The 18,954-nt window shown below is 35.9% G+C and overlaps 1 protein-coding gene across 4 annotated transcripts in view; it reads right to left on the reverse strand.

Annotated features, from left to right (window-relative positions):
* RALYL (RALY RNA binding protein like) overlaps positions 1 to 18,954 on the reverse strand; it is an 858,672-nt gene that overhangs the window by 429,208 nt on the left and 410,510 nt on the right. Inside the window, exon 1 of one of the 4 annotated variants that reach the window (XM_036829782.1) lies at positions 11,135 to 11,164. The exons of the other annotated variants lie outside the window; for them this stretch is intronic. The gene's annotated coding sequence lies outside the window, so the exon portion shown is untranslated. Of the gene's footprint in view, positions 1 to 11,134; positions 11,165 to 18,954 lie in introns of those variants that run through there. 4 annotated transcript variants of the gene reach the window in all.

An 18,954-nucleotide genomic window follows, 5' to 3' on the forward strand; every position in this document is an offset into this window, starting at 1 on the left:
TAAAATTTAAAAACTAACATACAGCCTTCTGAAATTCAATGTGATTGCTCTGAAGTGGGAATGGACTGTAGGTTAAAGTCAATTATCAATGCCTTAAGAAGTGAGTAATTCTCTAGGACTTAGTCTCTTGCGATTCCATCTCAAGGAACTTGTAACCTCAAGTAAACTTAAAAATTAATAGAAAATATAATTTGATACTATAACATTTAGCCAAAAATACTGTATCTCAATGTTCCCATCATAATGAGTGAAGAAAATGTCCACTTTTAATTTATGTTTATTCCATAACCTTATGTTCTATGAATAGATAAATGACCACATCAATAAAACAAATTTGCTTTTGACTGGGCTATATCTGTACTTTTTGCTCCTCAAGGGTGAGTACTGCTTGCTACTTGAAGCTTATGCTGACTTCACTGACTACTGTATTTAATAATACATGCTGTAGCCATCCATTTTTCAGGCCTGGACATGAATGTTGCTTTTTAACTCAGACAAAGTGAATGAAAATGAGTCATACAATTTTTGTACAGTGACGTTGGCATCACAAAAATACCTTATATGGTACTCTTACATTACTGAGTCAAAGCAAAAGAAAAGAATATGCATCTCCAGTAAGTTCAGAGTATTATCAGGTCATAAGACATATTTTTAAATATTAAGAAGAATATTAGATTTACCTTTAGCCCTAGGAGCATATAGAAACCTGCAATGTAGTTTTTTTAAAATAAAATATTACTAGTATTATTTTCCAGCTTAATTTTACAATATTAGCTTGAGACTAAGCATTTAAATATTAGTTACAGTGGGAAGCAGCCACATAGCACAGGGAGATCAGCTCGGTGTTTTGTGACCATCTAGAGGGGTGGGATAGGGAGGGTGAGAGGGAGACGCAAGAGGGAGGAGATATGAGGATATATGTATATGTATAGCTGATTCACTTCGTTATAAAGCAGAAACTAACACACCATTGTAAAGCAATTATACTTCAATGAAGATGTTTAAAAAATAAATAAATAAATATTAGTTACTATTCTTCTATGGATAATAACTCTTAATAAGTCAAATCATAGGTTTATTATACATCCATTAATAGATCAAATGAAGGAAGGCTTCCTAATTTTCTAAGTGCTTGGATCTGAGGGCTTGATTTAGGGAGTCATTAAGTAGAAAGAGTTCTGGACTCGGGTATGGCAAGCCTGAATTCAAATCTCTGCTCTGTGACCTTGGACAAGTCAATCACAAATAACGCTAAGTTGAAGTTTTCTCACGTGGAAATGGAAATCAAATACCTCCTTTGGTTTTTTGAAGCTTAACTTGGGCTAGTACATGGTAGTGCTCAATAAGGCCCTCTCCTGGAATCAAGAAAGAATCCTAAAAAGCACATTTCCTAAGGGAATCTTAGATAAGCTTTGCACACCTGACCCTGTCTCAGCATTCAGCACCCAGGACTGCAAGTGTCTGCTTACTCATATGTACCTTACATGATGGGCAGCTTGAAAACAGGGACCATTTCTTGTTTCTCCTTTGTCTCCAATATGTAGCAGAGTATTTTGCACATTTGACAAATATGTTAATGTATAAATAAAAGGTATTTTCTGAATTAATTAAAATGCCAATGCAAACATTTAGATGTATGCTTCCTATTTCCTTTGTCATTTTAGATTAAAGTATATTTAAATGAAGCATAAAGCAGTCATCCAAGAAACATTTTCTGTTAAAATGTGGATGTGAAAAACAATCATTGTTAAATATACATACACACACACATATATATAATTGTGTATGTGTGTGTATACCCAAAAAAATACATATAGATGTATATGTATACACACGCAACTGTATTTACCTCATTAAGAAAAGTTAGGTCTAGTTACCTCCTTCCAGTAATAATCAATGCATATTATTATCACTACTATGAATCAATAATATCCACTAACAATGTTGACAATTATATTCATTAATAAACGTTTACTGAGCTCATGCAATGACTTTAGAATGTACACAGCACCAAATTAGGCTTTTCCCAGACAGCCTTAATTCCAAATTAGACAGGCAGACCAGACACAAACACAGAGAATGAAGGTTAATGCATTCAGGGAAAGAATGAGTGACATCATGGCACATACATCAATACCTGATGCTTAAGAGGAAAGTGAGAGATTCTAAATTGCTTAATACAATTCAACACCATTAACAAAAATACCCATAACAACCACAAAGACTCAAGCACACATTCTGGGTGAAGGTTGACTTAAATGTCTCAAGTCAAGGAAGGACCCTGAATATATTACTCATTGAACAACCAGTGAGGCAGAAAAAAAGGGTTGTATTTCCCTAGATGCTGAGTAACATGGTAGAGAACAGTCACTCTAGGAAATGCCATTTACAAAAAGCTTTTAGTGGAAGTGAAAAATCATCTGTCTAGCATTTTCTTCATCATCCTAAGAAGATATTAGGAGATGGAAAAGAGATGTGTTTTAGTGGATCCGTTACCTCTGTGTGATAGTTACTTTATTTTTTTCTCAACTCACAATCTCAGCTCTTTAACACAATATCAGTCGAATTTCTTTTGCTTCTGCATATCTCAGGCGATTACAAAATAATATTACTGCATGGAAAAAGAAACTTGAAAGAAACTACACTCAAATATTAATAACTTTTTTAAGAAAATAAGAAAAAATAATCAAAATGATTAAATCCTTATTAAGTTTAATCTATATTATCTCTAAAGGTATTTATTAAAGAGTAAATCTTTAAAGGTATTTAAGAAAGATAAGAAGTTATGTGAATGTGGTGTATTTGTTTCCATAAGTTTTCTGTATATATTCTGCATATAATATGTTCTGATATCTTCTGATTTTTTTCCAATTAAAAATATCATCAAATGTGTGGGTATCCTAAACTTTGTGATCATGGGTTATACGCAGGCTCTAAACTTTCCCAGCTGAATAAATGTGGCTAATAATTTCACTATTTCTAAGCCTCTGTTTTCTTGACTTTTCAATAACAACTTACATCCTTGTTGCAAGGATTTAATGATGTAAGATATTTTAGCTACTAAGCAAAGCTTGGCATATACTATGTCATCAAAGACGTTGGGTTTTTTTTTTTTTTTGGACTAAGCTTTATAATTATGCAGGGATGTTTCCTTCACTCTTCCAGAAATATAAAACAATCTAAAGATCATTGTATGGTCTGAAAGTAGATAGGAAGAAAGTTTACCATATACAGACGTAGCTTTCATCAATTAACTTTATTACTCATATCCTGGAATTCAACAATTAATTTAGAAAACCTGCCAACTCAAAAATCTGGAAGCATTCTTACCCTAGCTAGCCACAAGCTGATTTCAGTAAGTTCACATGTGAACTAAAGATTGAAAAGTCTATAAGGCTATTTCATTTCATGGAAAGAGCACTGTTGTTTATCAGAAGATCAAGAAAATATTGGGTCAGTTTTTACCAGAAAAATAAAACACAGGGAACAAGGATATCAAAGACCAAATAACTGTCATTGATTTCTGTCACTAAGGCAAGCTCAATGTCATTTAGTATGCAGATACATGGGAGTCAGGAAGGATGTCATTGTTAAGAATGCCATTGATTACTTAGGAATAAAGGAAATTTAAATTAGTGTTTCATAACATCCCAAACTATATACAGCTTTTAGTCTATAAAAGTTGTATATTTAATATTGATCATTACAATGAGACACAAATCTATGCATAGTTTATGAAATCAACGAACATTTGTAGTTAAAGGCCCTTATAGTTTCTAGACCATACCAACCATTATATACCAAACCTGCCTGGAGGGGTTAGGGGCATGCTCAAAAATCACTTACTTGGGGGATACCCTGGTGGCGCAGCGGTTGGGAATCCGCCTGCCAATGCAGAGGACACGGGTTCGTGCCCCGGTCCGGGAGGATCCCACATGCCGCGGAGCGGCTAGGCCCGTGAGCCACAACTACTGAGCCTGCGCGTCTGGAGCCTGTGCTCCGCAACAAGAGAGGCCGCGATAATGAGAGGCCTGCGCACCGCGATGAAGAGTGGCTCCCGATTGCCACAATTAGAGAAAGCCCTTGCAGAGAAACGAAGACCCAACACAGCCAAAAATAAATAAATAAATTTATTAAAAAAAAAATCACTTACTTTGTTAACAGTTGAGCAGGACTGCAACCCAGCTCTCCTAACTCTCCTCTCAGTGCTGTTTTTACTAAACAGCTTCATCTACATTTTAAAATAGTTTTCTTACCATCAAAAGTGAACTATAAATAGGAGGATAACAGCAATGTTCAAGAAAATATTACATATTTGTAGCAATACCAATCAAATGGGTCATGTGGAAAAATGACAGATCTTTTAACATGCTAAGTGGGATGCCTGGAACATTTTTTCAGTTACATTGTGAAGTGGGTAAGAGCTGAAGCTAACTCACCAGTCTGATATACTATTTCCAAGAAAGTGTGATTCTTTATGCATTTATGTCTTTTTACTGTTCAGGAAATAAAAGTAAAATTTGAACAAAAAATCCAAGTTACATTTTCTATAACAGTAGTTATCAATGCAGTTCAAAAAGTCTTCAATGTTTATTGGTAAAATTAACCAGAGTTTTAAACTCTGATAGTCTTGACTGGAGTATGTAATTATGGTTAAACATATATGAAGATAAATTCTTAGCCACTTAGGAAGTATTGGATGTACTAAAATATATAGAAAGGAATAGCAGAATGAAACATTGTGTGAACTCTTTTTTTCTTAACCTTCTACACTAGGGTAAGAATCAGACATGTAAGAAGACACCTAATTATCCTAATTTTTTAAATTAATTATAAATGTTTTCAATGCTCAGTCATTTTTAATATCAATCTGGAAATTTGATTTGATTAGTCTTAGACTATTTCAAGAACACAAATGATATTATGTAATAAAATATATCATCATTAAACTGCCCCAGGTTTGTCCCTCTCTACTGATTAGAATAAGTAACTACCTCTTCCTCTGCATTGTTGATTAAAAGCCCTTCCTCCACGGAATAGTCTATAGATAAATTTGTTGGAATTAAAACTTCTGGACAAACTTTCATAAAATATTTTGCTTACTATGTACCAGACACTATAATAATCATTTATATGGATTATTCCTAATATCTTATAAAATTGACTATTATTATCTTCCTTTTACAAAGGAGAAACAGAGACTTAGAGAATGGAAATAACTTAATGAAGGTAAAACATGTCAAAGGCAGTAGAACTGGAACTTAAAGATTATCATTATGGTAATAGCTCTGTAGGACACTTAAAGCTAACAGTTATGGAGTATATAAAGTGTGCCAAGCCTCTCCAGAATACTTACCATGTTATCAGTTAATGTAATCCTCACAAGTCCATAAATTATGTGTGCAGTAAGGTGGCATTATGTCAGACTCTGGGCATGCAGAAATGAGATCTCTGATGAATCTCTGAATACAGTGATTATCTGGAGTTACAATAGATAAAGACTGAGGAAAGTTCATAGAGCACACATAACTGTAGACATGGGGGAGCAAAGTTTTCAGAAAGCAAAATTATGTGATGATTGTAAAATATGTTCTCAAATTCTTTGACACTCAAATGGAGAGGTGAGTCACCTCTTTTTGAATTTGGACTGAACTTTAATGACTAGCACATAACCAATAGAAAGGAGTGGAAATGACACTGTGGGAATTTTAAGCCAATGCAACGTGGGTCTTATTTGCTGAATCACTTACACTTGGAGCCCTGAGCCCCTCGGGAAAAGCCCAACCACCCTGATGCTCCATGCTGTAAGGAGGCCAGGCCACAGGGGGAGGCCAGACTACAGGGACACCCCAGATGGAGGTGCTGTGGTTGGCAGTTCTTGTCTCCCAGTTCTCCCAGATGAGCCACCAGATAAGGGAGTGAACAAAGATTCCAGATGATTCCAGCTCCCAGACATTGCAACATTCTTCAGACTTCCTGAATCACATTCAAGGCTCCGGAACTTGGGTATCATAGACATGACACTCCTGCTCTGCCCTTTTAAATACTGACCACAGAATCTGTGAGCATGATAAAATGGTTGTCTTATCCTGATAAAATGTGGGGTAGCTTGTTATGCAGCAATAGCGACTGGAACAATGTTTTTAATAATTTAAGAGTATTTGTAATGATAAGATACGCCTGAGAAAAACCTCTAACGGTGGATATTCTTTAGCTAAAAACAAAATATTACCAAAAAGAACATGAAAATACAGTTTAGTATGTAATTTAGAAAATAAAATATGTCTGGCATCAATTACCATCTCACTTATGGATTTCGAGCACATAATGAATGAATGAATGAGTGAATGAATGAAATGAAGGTAAAGTATCTAAATAGTGTGGTTGGTTGTGGTAGATAGCCACTGGCCACATGTGGCTATTGATCAAATTGAGAAGTATTGTAAGTGTAAAATACACACCAGGGTTTGAAAACTTAGTATGAAAAATGATGTAAAAATATCATTAATAATTTTATATTGGTTAACCACTTAATATTTTAGACATTATCACAATAGTTTCTACATTGATTATATGTTGAAACAATATTTTAAATAGTAGGTTAAATAAAATATATTACAAATTAATTTCCCCTGTTTCTTTTTTTGATTTGTATAAAATTTTAAATTTAACTGTGTTTCACATGGTATGTCTATTGGACAGAACTGGATAACCATAATTCTTTCTTGAAAACTTATTAGATACTTAACTAATGAAAAAAAATAGGACAGAATCTAGTTAATAATTCTCATCTTCTCACAGTTTTCTCCAATTCTGAAGAGGAAGAAGACTGCTTTTAATTTATTCAATGACTTCTATAATCCAGGTCACGAATACATGAATTTAATTGCCTCTCATTTCACAATAAGGGGGAAAAAAGAGTTAGTGTTGGAAACAAACAGAGTAAAGCTAATGGTGTCACATTAGATGCTGGGTTTTATTAAAGATGCTTTATTTACTATTTTGTTGTACTATTTAAAATATTTACTTTATTTTTACACTGAAACACCATGAATCAAAACTTTTCACATATTTTATTTTCTCATTAACTTTGAATTTATTTTATCTACCCTCTGCCATCTTATCAATGTAATATATTTATTATTTTCCTAGATTTTCACACCTCTTACAGCAGAGACCAGCATGATAAAAATGTAATAAATATACAAAATGATTTTTAAGCAGAATCTCAATATCTTGGGATCATTTGAAAAAGGAGGAATTTATATTAACATCTCAAAAGTAAAGAGATTTAAAGCTTTATCTTAGTAAAATCATGGACGTTTCTCTTTTGAATGTTGAAATAATTGTGCAAACATAAATCAGTATACATTCTAGCCTTTCTACCCCTAATCAAAACCCATACATACTCTAACCACGGACTGACTCTTCTTTTCCAGCTAACACAGTCTTCTCTTCACCACTGGCCATTCCTCTGTCACTCTTAATTCTAGACTTTCACTCTACCTGCCAGGCTGCTAGAGAGCTGCCACCAGTTCCATCTTAAAAGCCTGACATTTAGCCTTCCCTCCTCAGCTTCAGTCAATCAACTATTTGAACTTTGTGAATGTACCTTGCAAAATAGGTGGATAGTGTCAGCCTGACTAAAAACTGTGAGATTGACTGTTTCCTTCCTCGAAGAAGCATGTAATTATGCCAAATGTAACTGTTGGCCTGCTTGTCTGATGGCCTTTCTGTCATGTGCTCTCCTCAGAAGGACCTGAAAACTGTCAGATAACAGCTGTGTGAAGCAGTTGGTGTCACCTCTGGGAAAACACCTGTCAGCTTCTATGTACAGTCAAAAGTTCAGTGAACAGGAAGACAGTCAAGGTGGTGGAACTACAAAAATAGCAATAGATTCTGTAGACTGGAAAGCAGATAGGCCAGGGTTCTGCCAATAACCATGTCATTCTGTTCTGGAACAGTGTAAACTAACGTTTAGAGCTTCTGTTACAAATTTAAATGTCTTCTGGATCCAAGCAGGTAAAATATTTGTGGAAAGACCAGATATTATTATTACTGCTACTAGTGCTTTCACAATTGTTGCTGGCTTATTATATGCCAGATATCGTTTCAAGAAATATTTATATACATTTATTTAACTTTTACAAAAGTGTTATAAGGTACTGTGATTCTCTTCATTTCTCAGATATGTAAACTAAGACCTGGAGTAATGTGGCCAAGGTCATGCCATAAGCAAATGTAGGATTCAATTTCAAGCTTTCTACCTCTGGAGACTGCAGTCTTAACCTCAAGCTATACTGCTACAGGGAGTGATGGCAACTGTGTCAACTGGAAGAGCAAATGTATTGCCTGAAGTCATTCACTTTTGGTTGCAAAAAAACCAATGCATCTGCCATTCAATTCAGCTACTGATTTGTCTACTGTCACAGGCAAAACAAAAGTTGGCACAATTTTTCTAAATTCCAGCCATGTGTTCTCATGCAATCTGAAATTAAATATAAATATCTAACTGTTAAACAATTTTATTTATAGTAATCAAAACACATGCTTTAAAAAGCCTTTTCTATACTTGTATTCCTTAATACTTAAGTTCACTGCTTGTTTTATTTATATTTCTAGGGTAAAGAAGAAACTAACATAAAAATCTCACAGTGTAAATAAATGAAAGTCTAAAATATAGAGTTTTAATGAGTCTTTTTTTTTCAAACTAACAAGTAAGTGATTGAAGAAAATATACACTGATTGTGCCTTATGGTAGATAATAACTATTGGATAAACTATTATAAGTTTTTTTTTTGTTTTGCAATTAAGGAAGGATGTGATAGAATAATCAACTGTTTCATATCCAGTATTCCCATTTCTAAAGACTGTAGGGTAATCAAAGCCTGGGCTGTCTTTAATCACTTGCTGTCTCAAAAGTAATCAGATTTAGGTGGTTGAAATCACTTCTTTTAATTTTCAAATATAGACTCTTGGATATGCAGGGAGAGGATTCTCTCCCATTACCTTGACCTGATTAATAAAATGGAAGGAATGTGCAAATCTCTATTCATTATGGCACACAGGTACTTATTAATGGACCTGTGCTTTAAGAATGCACTTTTGGAGGAACTTCAAGATGGCGGAAGAGTAAGACGCGGGGATCACCTTCCACTCCACAAATACATCAGAAACACATTTACATGTTGAACAACTCCTACAGAACACCTACTGAACCCTGGCAGAAGACCTCAGACCACCCAAAAGGCAAGAAACTCCCCATGTACCTGGGTAGGGCAAAAGAAAAAAGAAAAAACAGAGACAAAGAATAGGGACGGGAGCTGCACCAGTGGGAGGGAGCTGTGAAGGAGGAAAGGTTTCCACACACTAGGAAGCCCCTTTGAGGGCGGAGACTGTGGGTGGCAGAGGGGGGAAGCTTCGGAGCCACAGAGGAGAGCGCAGGCACAGGGGTGCAGAGGGCAAAGCGGAGAGATTCCTGCACAGAGGATCGGTGCCGACCAGCACTCACCAGCCCGAGAAGCTTGCCTGCTCACCCGCCGGGGCGGGCGGGGGCTGGGAGATGAGGCTCAGGTTTCGGTCAGATTGCAGGGAGAGGACTGTGGTTGGCTGCGTGAACACAGCCTGAAGGGGGCTAGTGCACCACCGCTAGCCGGAAGGGAGTCCAGGAAAAATTCTGGAGCTGCCGAAGAGGCAAGAGACTTTTTCTTGCCTCTTTGTTTCCTGGTGTGCAAGGAGAGGGGATTAAGAGCACCTCTTAAAGGAGCTCCAGAGATGGGCGCAAGCCGCGGCTATCAGCGCAGGCCCCATAGACGGGCATGGGTTGCTAAGGCTGCTGCTGCAGCCACCAAGAAGCCTGTGTGCGAGCACAGGTCACTATCCACACCTGCCCTCCCGGGAGCCTGTGCAGCCCGCCACTGCCAGGGTCCCGTGATCCAGGGACAACTTCTCCAGGAGAACACACGGTGCGCCTCAGGCTGGTGCAACATCACGCTGGCCTCTGCCACCGCAGCCTCACCACGCCTCCTCCGTACCCCTCCCTCCTCCCCCGCCTGAGTGAGCCAGAGCCCTCGAATCAGCTGCTCCTTTAACCCTGTCCTGTCTGAGCGAAGAACAGACGCCCTCAGGCGACCCACACGTAGAGGCGGGTCCAAATCCAAAGCTGAACCCCGGGAGCTGTGCGAACAAAGAACAGAAAGGGAAATCTCTCCCAGCACCCTCAGGAGCAGCAGATGAAATCTCCACAGTCAACTTGATGTACCTTGCATTTGTGGAATACCTGAACAGAAAACAAATCATCCCAAATTTAGGAGGTGGACTTTGGGAGAAAAAAATATATATATATATTTTCCCCTTTTTCTCTTTTTGTGAGTGTGTATGTGTATGCTGCTGTGTGTGATTCTGTCTGTATAGCTTTGCTTTTACCATTTGTCCTAGGGTTCTATCTGTCCATTTTTTTTTTTTTTAATACTTAAAAAAATTTTTTTCTTAATAATTATTTTTTAGTTTTTATTTTAATAACTTTATCTTATTTTATTTTATCTTCTTCTTTCTTTCTTTCTTTCTTTTCTCCCTTTTATTCTGAGCTGTGTGGAGGACAGGCTTTTGGTGCTCCAGCCACGGGTCAGGGCTGTGCCACTGAAGTGGGAAAGCCAAGTTCAGGACACTGGTCCATAAGAGACCTCCGAGCTCCATGTAATATCAAATGGCGAAAATCTCCCAGAGATCACGAGCTCAATGCCAAGACCCAGCTCCCCTCAACGACGAGCAAGCTACAGTGCAGGATACCCTATGCCAAACAATTAGCAAGACAGGAACACAGGCCCATCCATTAGCAGAGAGGCTGCCTAAAATCATAATAAGGCCACAGACACCCCAAAACACACCACCAGACGTGGACCTGCCCACCAGGAAGACAAGATCCAGCCTCATCCGCCAGAACACAAGCACTAGTCCCCTGAAGCAGGAAGCCTACACAACCCACTGAACCAACCTTAGCCACTGGGGACAGACACCAAAGACAACAGAAACTACAAGCCTGCAGCCTGTGAAAAGGAGACCCCAAACACAGTAAGTTAAGCAAAATGAGAAGACAGAAACACACAGCAGATGAAGGAGAAAGGCAAAAACCCACCACACCTAAAAAATGAAGAGGAAGTTGGCAGTCTACCTGAAAAAGAATTCAGAATAATATTAGTAAAGATGATCCAGAATCTTGGAAATAGAATGGAAAAAATACAAGAAACGTTTAACAAGGACCTAGAAGAAGTAAAGAGCAAACAAACAGAGACGAACAACACAATAAATGAAATCAAAAATTCTCTAGAGGGATCAATAACAGAATAATTGAGGGAGAAGAATGGAGAAGTGAGCTGGAAGAGAAAATTGTGGAAATAACTACTGCAGAGCAGACTAAAGAAAAAAGAATGAAAATAATTGAGGATAGTCTCAGAGATCTCCGGGGCAACATTAAACGCACCAACATTCAAATTATAGGGGTTCCAGAGGAAGAAGAGAAAACGAAAGGGACTGAGAAAATATTTGAAAATATTATAGTTGAAAACTTCCCTAATATGGGAAAGGAAATAGTTAATCAAGTCCAGGAAGCACAGAGAGACCCATACAGGATAAATCCAAGGAGAAACATGCCAAGACACATATTAATCAAACTAACAAAAATTAATACAAAGAACAAATATTAAAAGCAGCAAGGGAAAAACAACAAGTAACACATAAGGGAATCCCCGTAAGGTTGACAGCTGATTTTTCAGAAGAAACTCTGCAAGCCAGAAGGGAGTAGAAGGACATATTTAAAGTGATGAAAGAGAAAAATCTACAGCCAAGATTACTGTACACAGCCAGGATCTCATTCAGATTTCACGGAGAAATTAAAAGCTTCATAGACAAGCAAAAGCTAAGAGAATTCAGCACCACCAAACCAGCTTTACAACAAATGCTAAAGGAACTTATCTAGGCAGGAAACACAAGAGAAGGAAAAGACCTACAATAATAAACCCAAAGCAACTAAGAAAATGTTAAGAGGGACATACATATCGATAATTACCTTAAATGTAAATGGATTAAATGCTCCAACCGAAAGACATAGACTGGCTGAATGGATATAAAAACAAGACCTGTATATATGCTGTCTACAAGAGACCCACTTCAGACCTAGGGACACATACAGACTGAAAGTGAGGGGATAGAAAAAGATATTCCATGCAAATGGAAATCAAAAGAAAGCTGGAGTAGGAATTCTCATATCAGACAAAATAGACTTTAATACAAAGACTATTACAACAGACAAAGAAGGACACTACATAATGATCAAGGGATCAATCCAAGAAAAAGATATAACAATTGTAAATATTTCTGCACTGAACATAGGAGTATCTCAATACATAAGGCAAATACTAACAGCCATCAAATGGGAAATCAACAGTAACACAATCATAGTAGGGGACTTTAACACCCCACTTTTACCAATGGACAGATCATCCAAAATGAAAATAAATAAGGAAACACAAGCTTTAAATGACACATTAAACAAAATGGAATTAATTGAAATTTATAGGACATTCCATCCAAAAACAACAGATTACACATTCTTCTCAAGTGCTCATGGAACATTCTCCAAGATAGATCATATCTTGGGTCACACATCAAGCCTTGGTACATTTAAGAAAATTGAAATATTATCAAGTATCTTTTCCGAAAACAATGCTTTGAGACTAGATAGCAATTACAGGAAAAAATCTGTAAGAAATACAAACACATGGAGGCTAAACAACACACTACTTAATAACGAAGAGATCACTGAAGAAATCAAAAAATACCTAGAAATAAATGACAATGAAAACACAACGAACCAAAACCTATGGGATGCATCAAAAGCAGTTCTAATAGGGAAGTTTATAGCTATACAAGCCTACCTTAAGAAACAAAAAAACATCTCAAGTAAACAACCTAACCTTACACCTAAATCAATTAGAGAAAGAAGAACAAAAAAACCCCAAAGTTAGCAGAATGAAAGAAATCATAAAGATCAGATCAGAAACAAATGAAAAAGAAAGGAAGGAGACAATAGCGAAGATCAATAAAACTAAAAGCTGGTTCTTTGAGAAGATAAACAAAATTAATAAACCATTAGCCAGACTCATCAAGAGAAAAAGGGAGAAGACTCCAATCAATAGAATTAGAAATGAAAAAGGAGAAGTAACAACTGACACTGCAGAAATACAAAGGATCATGAGAGATTACTACAAGCAACTCTATGCCAATAAAATGGACAACCTGGAAGAAATAGACAGATTCTTAGAAATGCACAACCTTCCGAGAGTGAACCAGGAAGAAATAGAAAATATGAACAGACCAATCACAAGCACTGAAATTAAAACTGCGATTAAAAGTCTTCCAACAAACAAAAGTCCATGACCAGATGGCTTCACAGGAGAATTCTATCAAACATTTAGAGAAAAGCTAACACCTATCCTTCTCAAACTCTTCCAAAATATAGCAGAATGAGGAGCACACCCAAACTCATTCTACGAGGCCACCATCACCCTGATACCAAAACCAAAGATGCCACAAAGAAAGAAAACTAAAGGCCAATATCACTGATGAATATAGATGCAAAAATCCTCAACAAAATACTAGCAAACAGAATACAACAGCACATTAAAAGGATCATACATTATGATCAAGTGGGGTTCATTCCAGGAATGCAAGGATTCTTCAATATATGCCAATCAATCAATGTGATACACCATATTAACAAATTGAAGGAGAAAAACTATATGATCATCTCAATAAATGAGGAGAAAACTTTCGAAAAAATTCAACACCCATTTATGATAAAAACCCTCCAGAAAGTAGGCATAGAGGGAAACTTCCTCAACATAATAAAGGCCATATATGACAAACCCACAGCCAACATCATCCTCAATGGTGAAAAACTGAAACCATTTCCACTAAGATCCGGAACAAGACAAGGTTGACCACTCTCACCACTGTTATTCAACATTGTTTTGGAAGTTTTAGCCACAGCAATCAGAGAAGAAAAAGAAATAAAACGAATCCAAATTGGAAAAGAAGAAGTAAAGCTGTCACTGTTTGCAGATGACATGACACTATACATAGAGAATCCTAAAGATGCTACCAGAAAACTACTAGAGCTAATCAATGAATTTGGTAAAGTAGCAGGATACAAAATTAATGCACAGAAATCTCTTGCATTCCTATACACTAATGATGAAAAATCTGAAAGTGAAATTAAGAAAACACTCTCATTTAACATTGTAACAAAAAGAATAAAATATCTAGGAATAAACCTACCTAAGGAGACAAAAGACCTGTATGCAGAAAATTATAGGACACTGATGAAAGAAATTAAAGATGATACAAATAGATGGAGAGATATACCATGTTCTTGGATTGGAAGAATCAACCTTGTGAAAATGACTCTACTACCCAAAGCAATCTACAGATTCAATGCAATCCCTATCAAACTACCACTGGCAGTTTTCACAGAACTGGAACAAAAATTTTCACAATTTGTATGGAAACACAAAAGACCCCAAATAGCCAAAGAAATCTTGAGAAAGAAAAACGGAGCTGGAAGAATCAGGCTCCCTGACTTCAGACTATAATACAAAGCTACAGTGATCAAGACAGTATGGTACTGGCACAAAAACAGTAATATAGATCAATGGAACAGGATAGAAAGCCCAGAGATAAACACACGCACATATGGCCACCTTATCTTTTATAAAGGAGGTAAGATTATACAGTGGAGAAAAGGCAGCCTCTTCAATAAGTGGTGCTGGTTAAACTGGGCAGCTACATGTAAAAGAATGAAATTAGAACACTCCCTAACACCATACACAGAAATAAACTCAGAATGGATTAAAGACCTAAATGTAAGTCCAGAGACCATCAAACTCTTAGAGGAAAACATAGGCAGAAAACTCTATGACATAAATCACAGTAAGATCCTTTTTGATCCATCTCCTAGAGAAATGGAAATAAAAACAAAATTAAACAAATGGGACCTAATGAAACTTAAAAGCTTTTGCACAGCAAAGGAAACCATAAACAAGACAAAAAGACACCCCTCAAAATGGGAGAAAATATTTACAAACGAAGCAACTGACAAAGGATTAATCTCCAAAATATAGAAGCAGCTCATGCAGCTCAATAACAAAAAAACAAACAACCCAATCCAAAAATAGGCAGAGACCTAAACAGACATTTCTCCAAAGAAGATATACAGATTGCCAACAAACACATGAAAGAATGCTCAACATCATTAATCATTAGAGAAATTCAAATCAAGACTACAATGAGATATCATCTCACAGCAGTCAGAATGGCCAACATCAAAATATCTACAAACAATAAAAGCTGGAGAGGGTGTGGAGAAAAGGGAGCCCTCTTTCAATGTTGGTTGGAATGTAAATTGCTATAGCCACCATGGAGAACAGTATGGCAGTTCATTAAAGAACTAAAAGTAGAACTACCATATGACCCAGCAATCTCACTACTGGGCATATACCCTGAGTAAACCATAATTCAAAAAGAATCATGTACCAAAATGTTCATTGCAGCTCTGTTTACAATAGCCAGGACATGGAAACAACCGAAGTGTCCATCTACAGATGAATGGATAAAGAAGATGTGGCACATATATACAATGAAATATTACTCAGCCATAAAAAAAGAATGAAACTGAGTTATTTGTAGTGAGGTGGATGGACCTAGAGACTGTCATACAGAGTGAAGTAAGTCAGAAAGAGAAAAACAAATACCGTATGCTAACACATATGTATGGAATCTAAAAAAAAGAAAAAAGAAAATGGTCAGAAGAACCTAGGGGCAAGACAGGAATAAAGATGCAGACCTACTAGAGAATGGACTTGAGGATATGGGGAGGGGGAAGGTTAAGCTGGGATAAAGTGAGAGAGTGACATGGACATATATACACTACCAAACGTAAAATAGATAGCTAGTGGGAAGCAGCCACATAGCACAGGGAGATCAGCTCTGTGCTTTGTGACCACCTAGAGGGGTGGGATAGGGAAGGTGGGAGGGAGGGAGATGCAAGAGGGAAGAGATATGGGGACATATGTATATGTATAACTGATTCACTTTGTTATAAAGCAGAAACGGACACACCATTGTAAAGCAATTATACTCTAATAACAGTGTTAAAAAAAAAAAGAATGAGCTTTTGCTGTGCCAGCAAGATACACCCCACAAGAATGATCCTTTATTGACTGAGCTGTCCTTCTCAATCTTGTGAGGGAGAACACTTTCCATGCCGCACTAGACAATTATTGACCAGCACTAATGCCTAAAAATGTAAAACAAGTTGTTTCATGGAAAAAATTGTTCTTATACTAAACTAACACAAACAATTGCTCCCCTTCTAGGATTCTATGGAAGGAAGCAAGTCTTTCAAACTATCTTTAGTTAATTTAGTTTTCAGAAAATGAACTTTATTTTATATAAAGGTATATATTTTAAATACAATATTTTGTGTTTATATTTGATTATAAGCAAACAATAAACACACATATTTAGTTCTGACTTATAGACCAGCAACAGACATGCATGAGATTTTAATGGGAGACTAAATGGGAGATTCAGTAGCACTGAAATAAATAGAAAAAACTTTTAATTTCTACTGCAGAATAAAAATGTAATATTATTATAAATCATAGTCAATGTTTTTCCATTTTATTTTACAAATCTGAGGTTGAAGATTTCTGCATCATCACAGAAGTAAAATGAAAACAAAACCTTATTGTGATTATTGCAACACTTGGTGAAAACTAGCCAGAATTTTCTGCATTCCAGGGACTTTTACCTTATATGTCACATAAACAAATATTGCCCAATTACAGACACGAAAGAAAAAATATGATAAGAATTCTTAATCAAGTTTTAGTCTGATGACAGAAGAACGGAGACATACCCAAATATTTAGCTTTATTGCTGGATTAAAAATGCAAAGTAAAGTATTATTTACGCCCACTTTCAACCATGACAGAATTACTAAAATCATCTTGCCCTATTGCCATAAACAACTAAAAACATGAAAAATATATGTGAAACAAACATGCTCAGATACTGAACAGCAGACAGCACTGGACTGAGAAAACAGAGAAAAAGGAAACGTATGAAGTGAGTCCTATGATAACCATCTCAGCTTTCTACCAGGAGGCTGTTTCCAGATCACTGTGCTGGAAAGGTGGAAAGAGGGTGCAGATAAGTAGAAACAGTAGGCTTTCTGAGTTGAAGAGGCAGAGATATACGTTTGGTAAAACTGAAGCAGCTGGAATATCTAGGGTAAAGTCCTAAAGAAAATGGAGCTATGAGAAAATGGAGAAAGAGATTCAGAAATCTGCATAAGGGTTTGCCTGAGACTTACTGACATTCTAACAGGTGTGTAGCAGTATCTAACAGCTATTTTAATTTAAATTTTCCTGATGATGGTTTATGATGTGGAGCATCTTTTCATATCCTTATTTGCCATCTGTGTATCTTCTTTGCTGAAGTATCTGTTAAGGTCTTCAGCCTTTTTAAAATCAGGTTTTTTTTTTTTTTCAGCATGGACTTTGAAAGAGATATTATAAATAGGCTCAAGATTGAAGGAAAACATGAATACAATGAAGAGAAAATGAAAGGTATATAAAAGAGCCAAATTGAACTTCTATGAATTAAAAACACAATATCCAAAGTGAAGAAAAAAATAGATGGGATTAATAGCTGATTTGATACTTATTCTAAAAAGATCAGTGAAGACATATCAATACCAAATATCCAAACTGAAGCACAGAGAAAAATAAATGAAAAAAAAATAGTAATTCAGTGACATGTTTAAAAATATTAAGATGCTTAAAATACATGAATTGGAATTCAAGAAGGAAGGGAAAGCAGAAACTATATTTGAAAAATACTCCAAATTTAATAAAACCAATAAACATTCAGTTACAAGACCTGTCAGAACTCTAAGCTGGATAAACCAAAAGACAACCATATCCAAGTATATCTTAATCAAATTGTTGAAAACCAGTGGGAAAAAAAATTGTAAAAGCAGAGGAAAAAAAGACATATTTTGTGCTTAGCAGCAAAGATTACCAGTCTTCTTATCAGAAATTATCTAAATCAGAAATCAATGGAATGGCATTTTGAAAGAATAGACAGAAAAAACTGTCAAGTTAAAATTCTATATCCAGAGAAATTTTCCTTCAAGACTGAAGGCCAAGAATTCAGCCCATCAGAAGCTAACAAAGTTTGTTGCCAGTAGATCTGCGTGATGTTTTTCAGATAGAAGGAAAAGGACCCCAGAAGGAAAACTGGGTCTACATTCAAGGAAAAAGAACACTGGAAATGGTAAGTATGGATAAACATAAAATATTTTCCCATTTTTTAGTTTCTTTAAAAGATAATTGAGAGTTAAAAGCAAAAATAATAACAATGCATTAGGTGTTAGCAATATATATAAAATATAATATGAATAAATGGTCAGAAAAGGACCATAGAAGTTTATGGAAGTATACTGTTGTAATGTTATTTTATATATGAAGTTATATTATAACAGGATTTGAAGGTAGACTGTGATAATATAAACTTGCAAATTGTAAACTCTAGACCAACCTCTGAAAAGTAAAAGGCAAAAGGTATAGCTAATAATCCAATAGTAAGAGATAAGATGGGATTCTAAAAATAAATCAATTAATCTAAAAAAAGATAAGAAAAGAGGAAAAGAACAAAGAGAAGGTGGGATGAATGAAACAGATTAACAAGATGGTAGATTTTAATGTAACCATGTTAATAATTACATTAAATATAAATTGGTTAAACACTCCAATTAAAATGCAGATGTTTTAAGACTAAATTGTTTCCTTATATGTCATTGTAAAATTTTCTACTTATGTTATGTAGATGTAT

Source organism: Balaenoptera musculus, chromosome 17 (genome assembly GCF_009873245.2).
Source record: "Balaenoptera musculus isolate JJ_BM4_2016_0621 chromosome 17, mBalMus1.pri.v3, whole genome shotgun sequence".
NCBI lineage: Eukaryota > Metazoa > Chordata > Mammalia > Artiodactyla > Balaenopteridae > Balaenoptera > Balaenoptera musculus.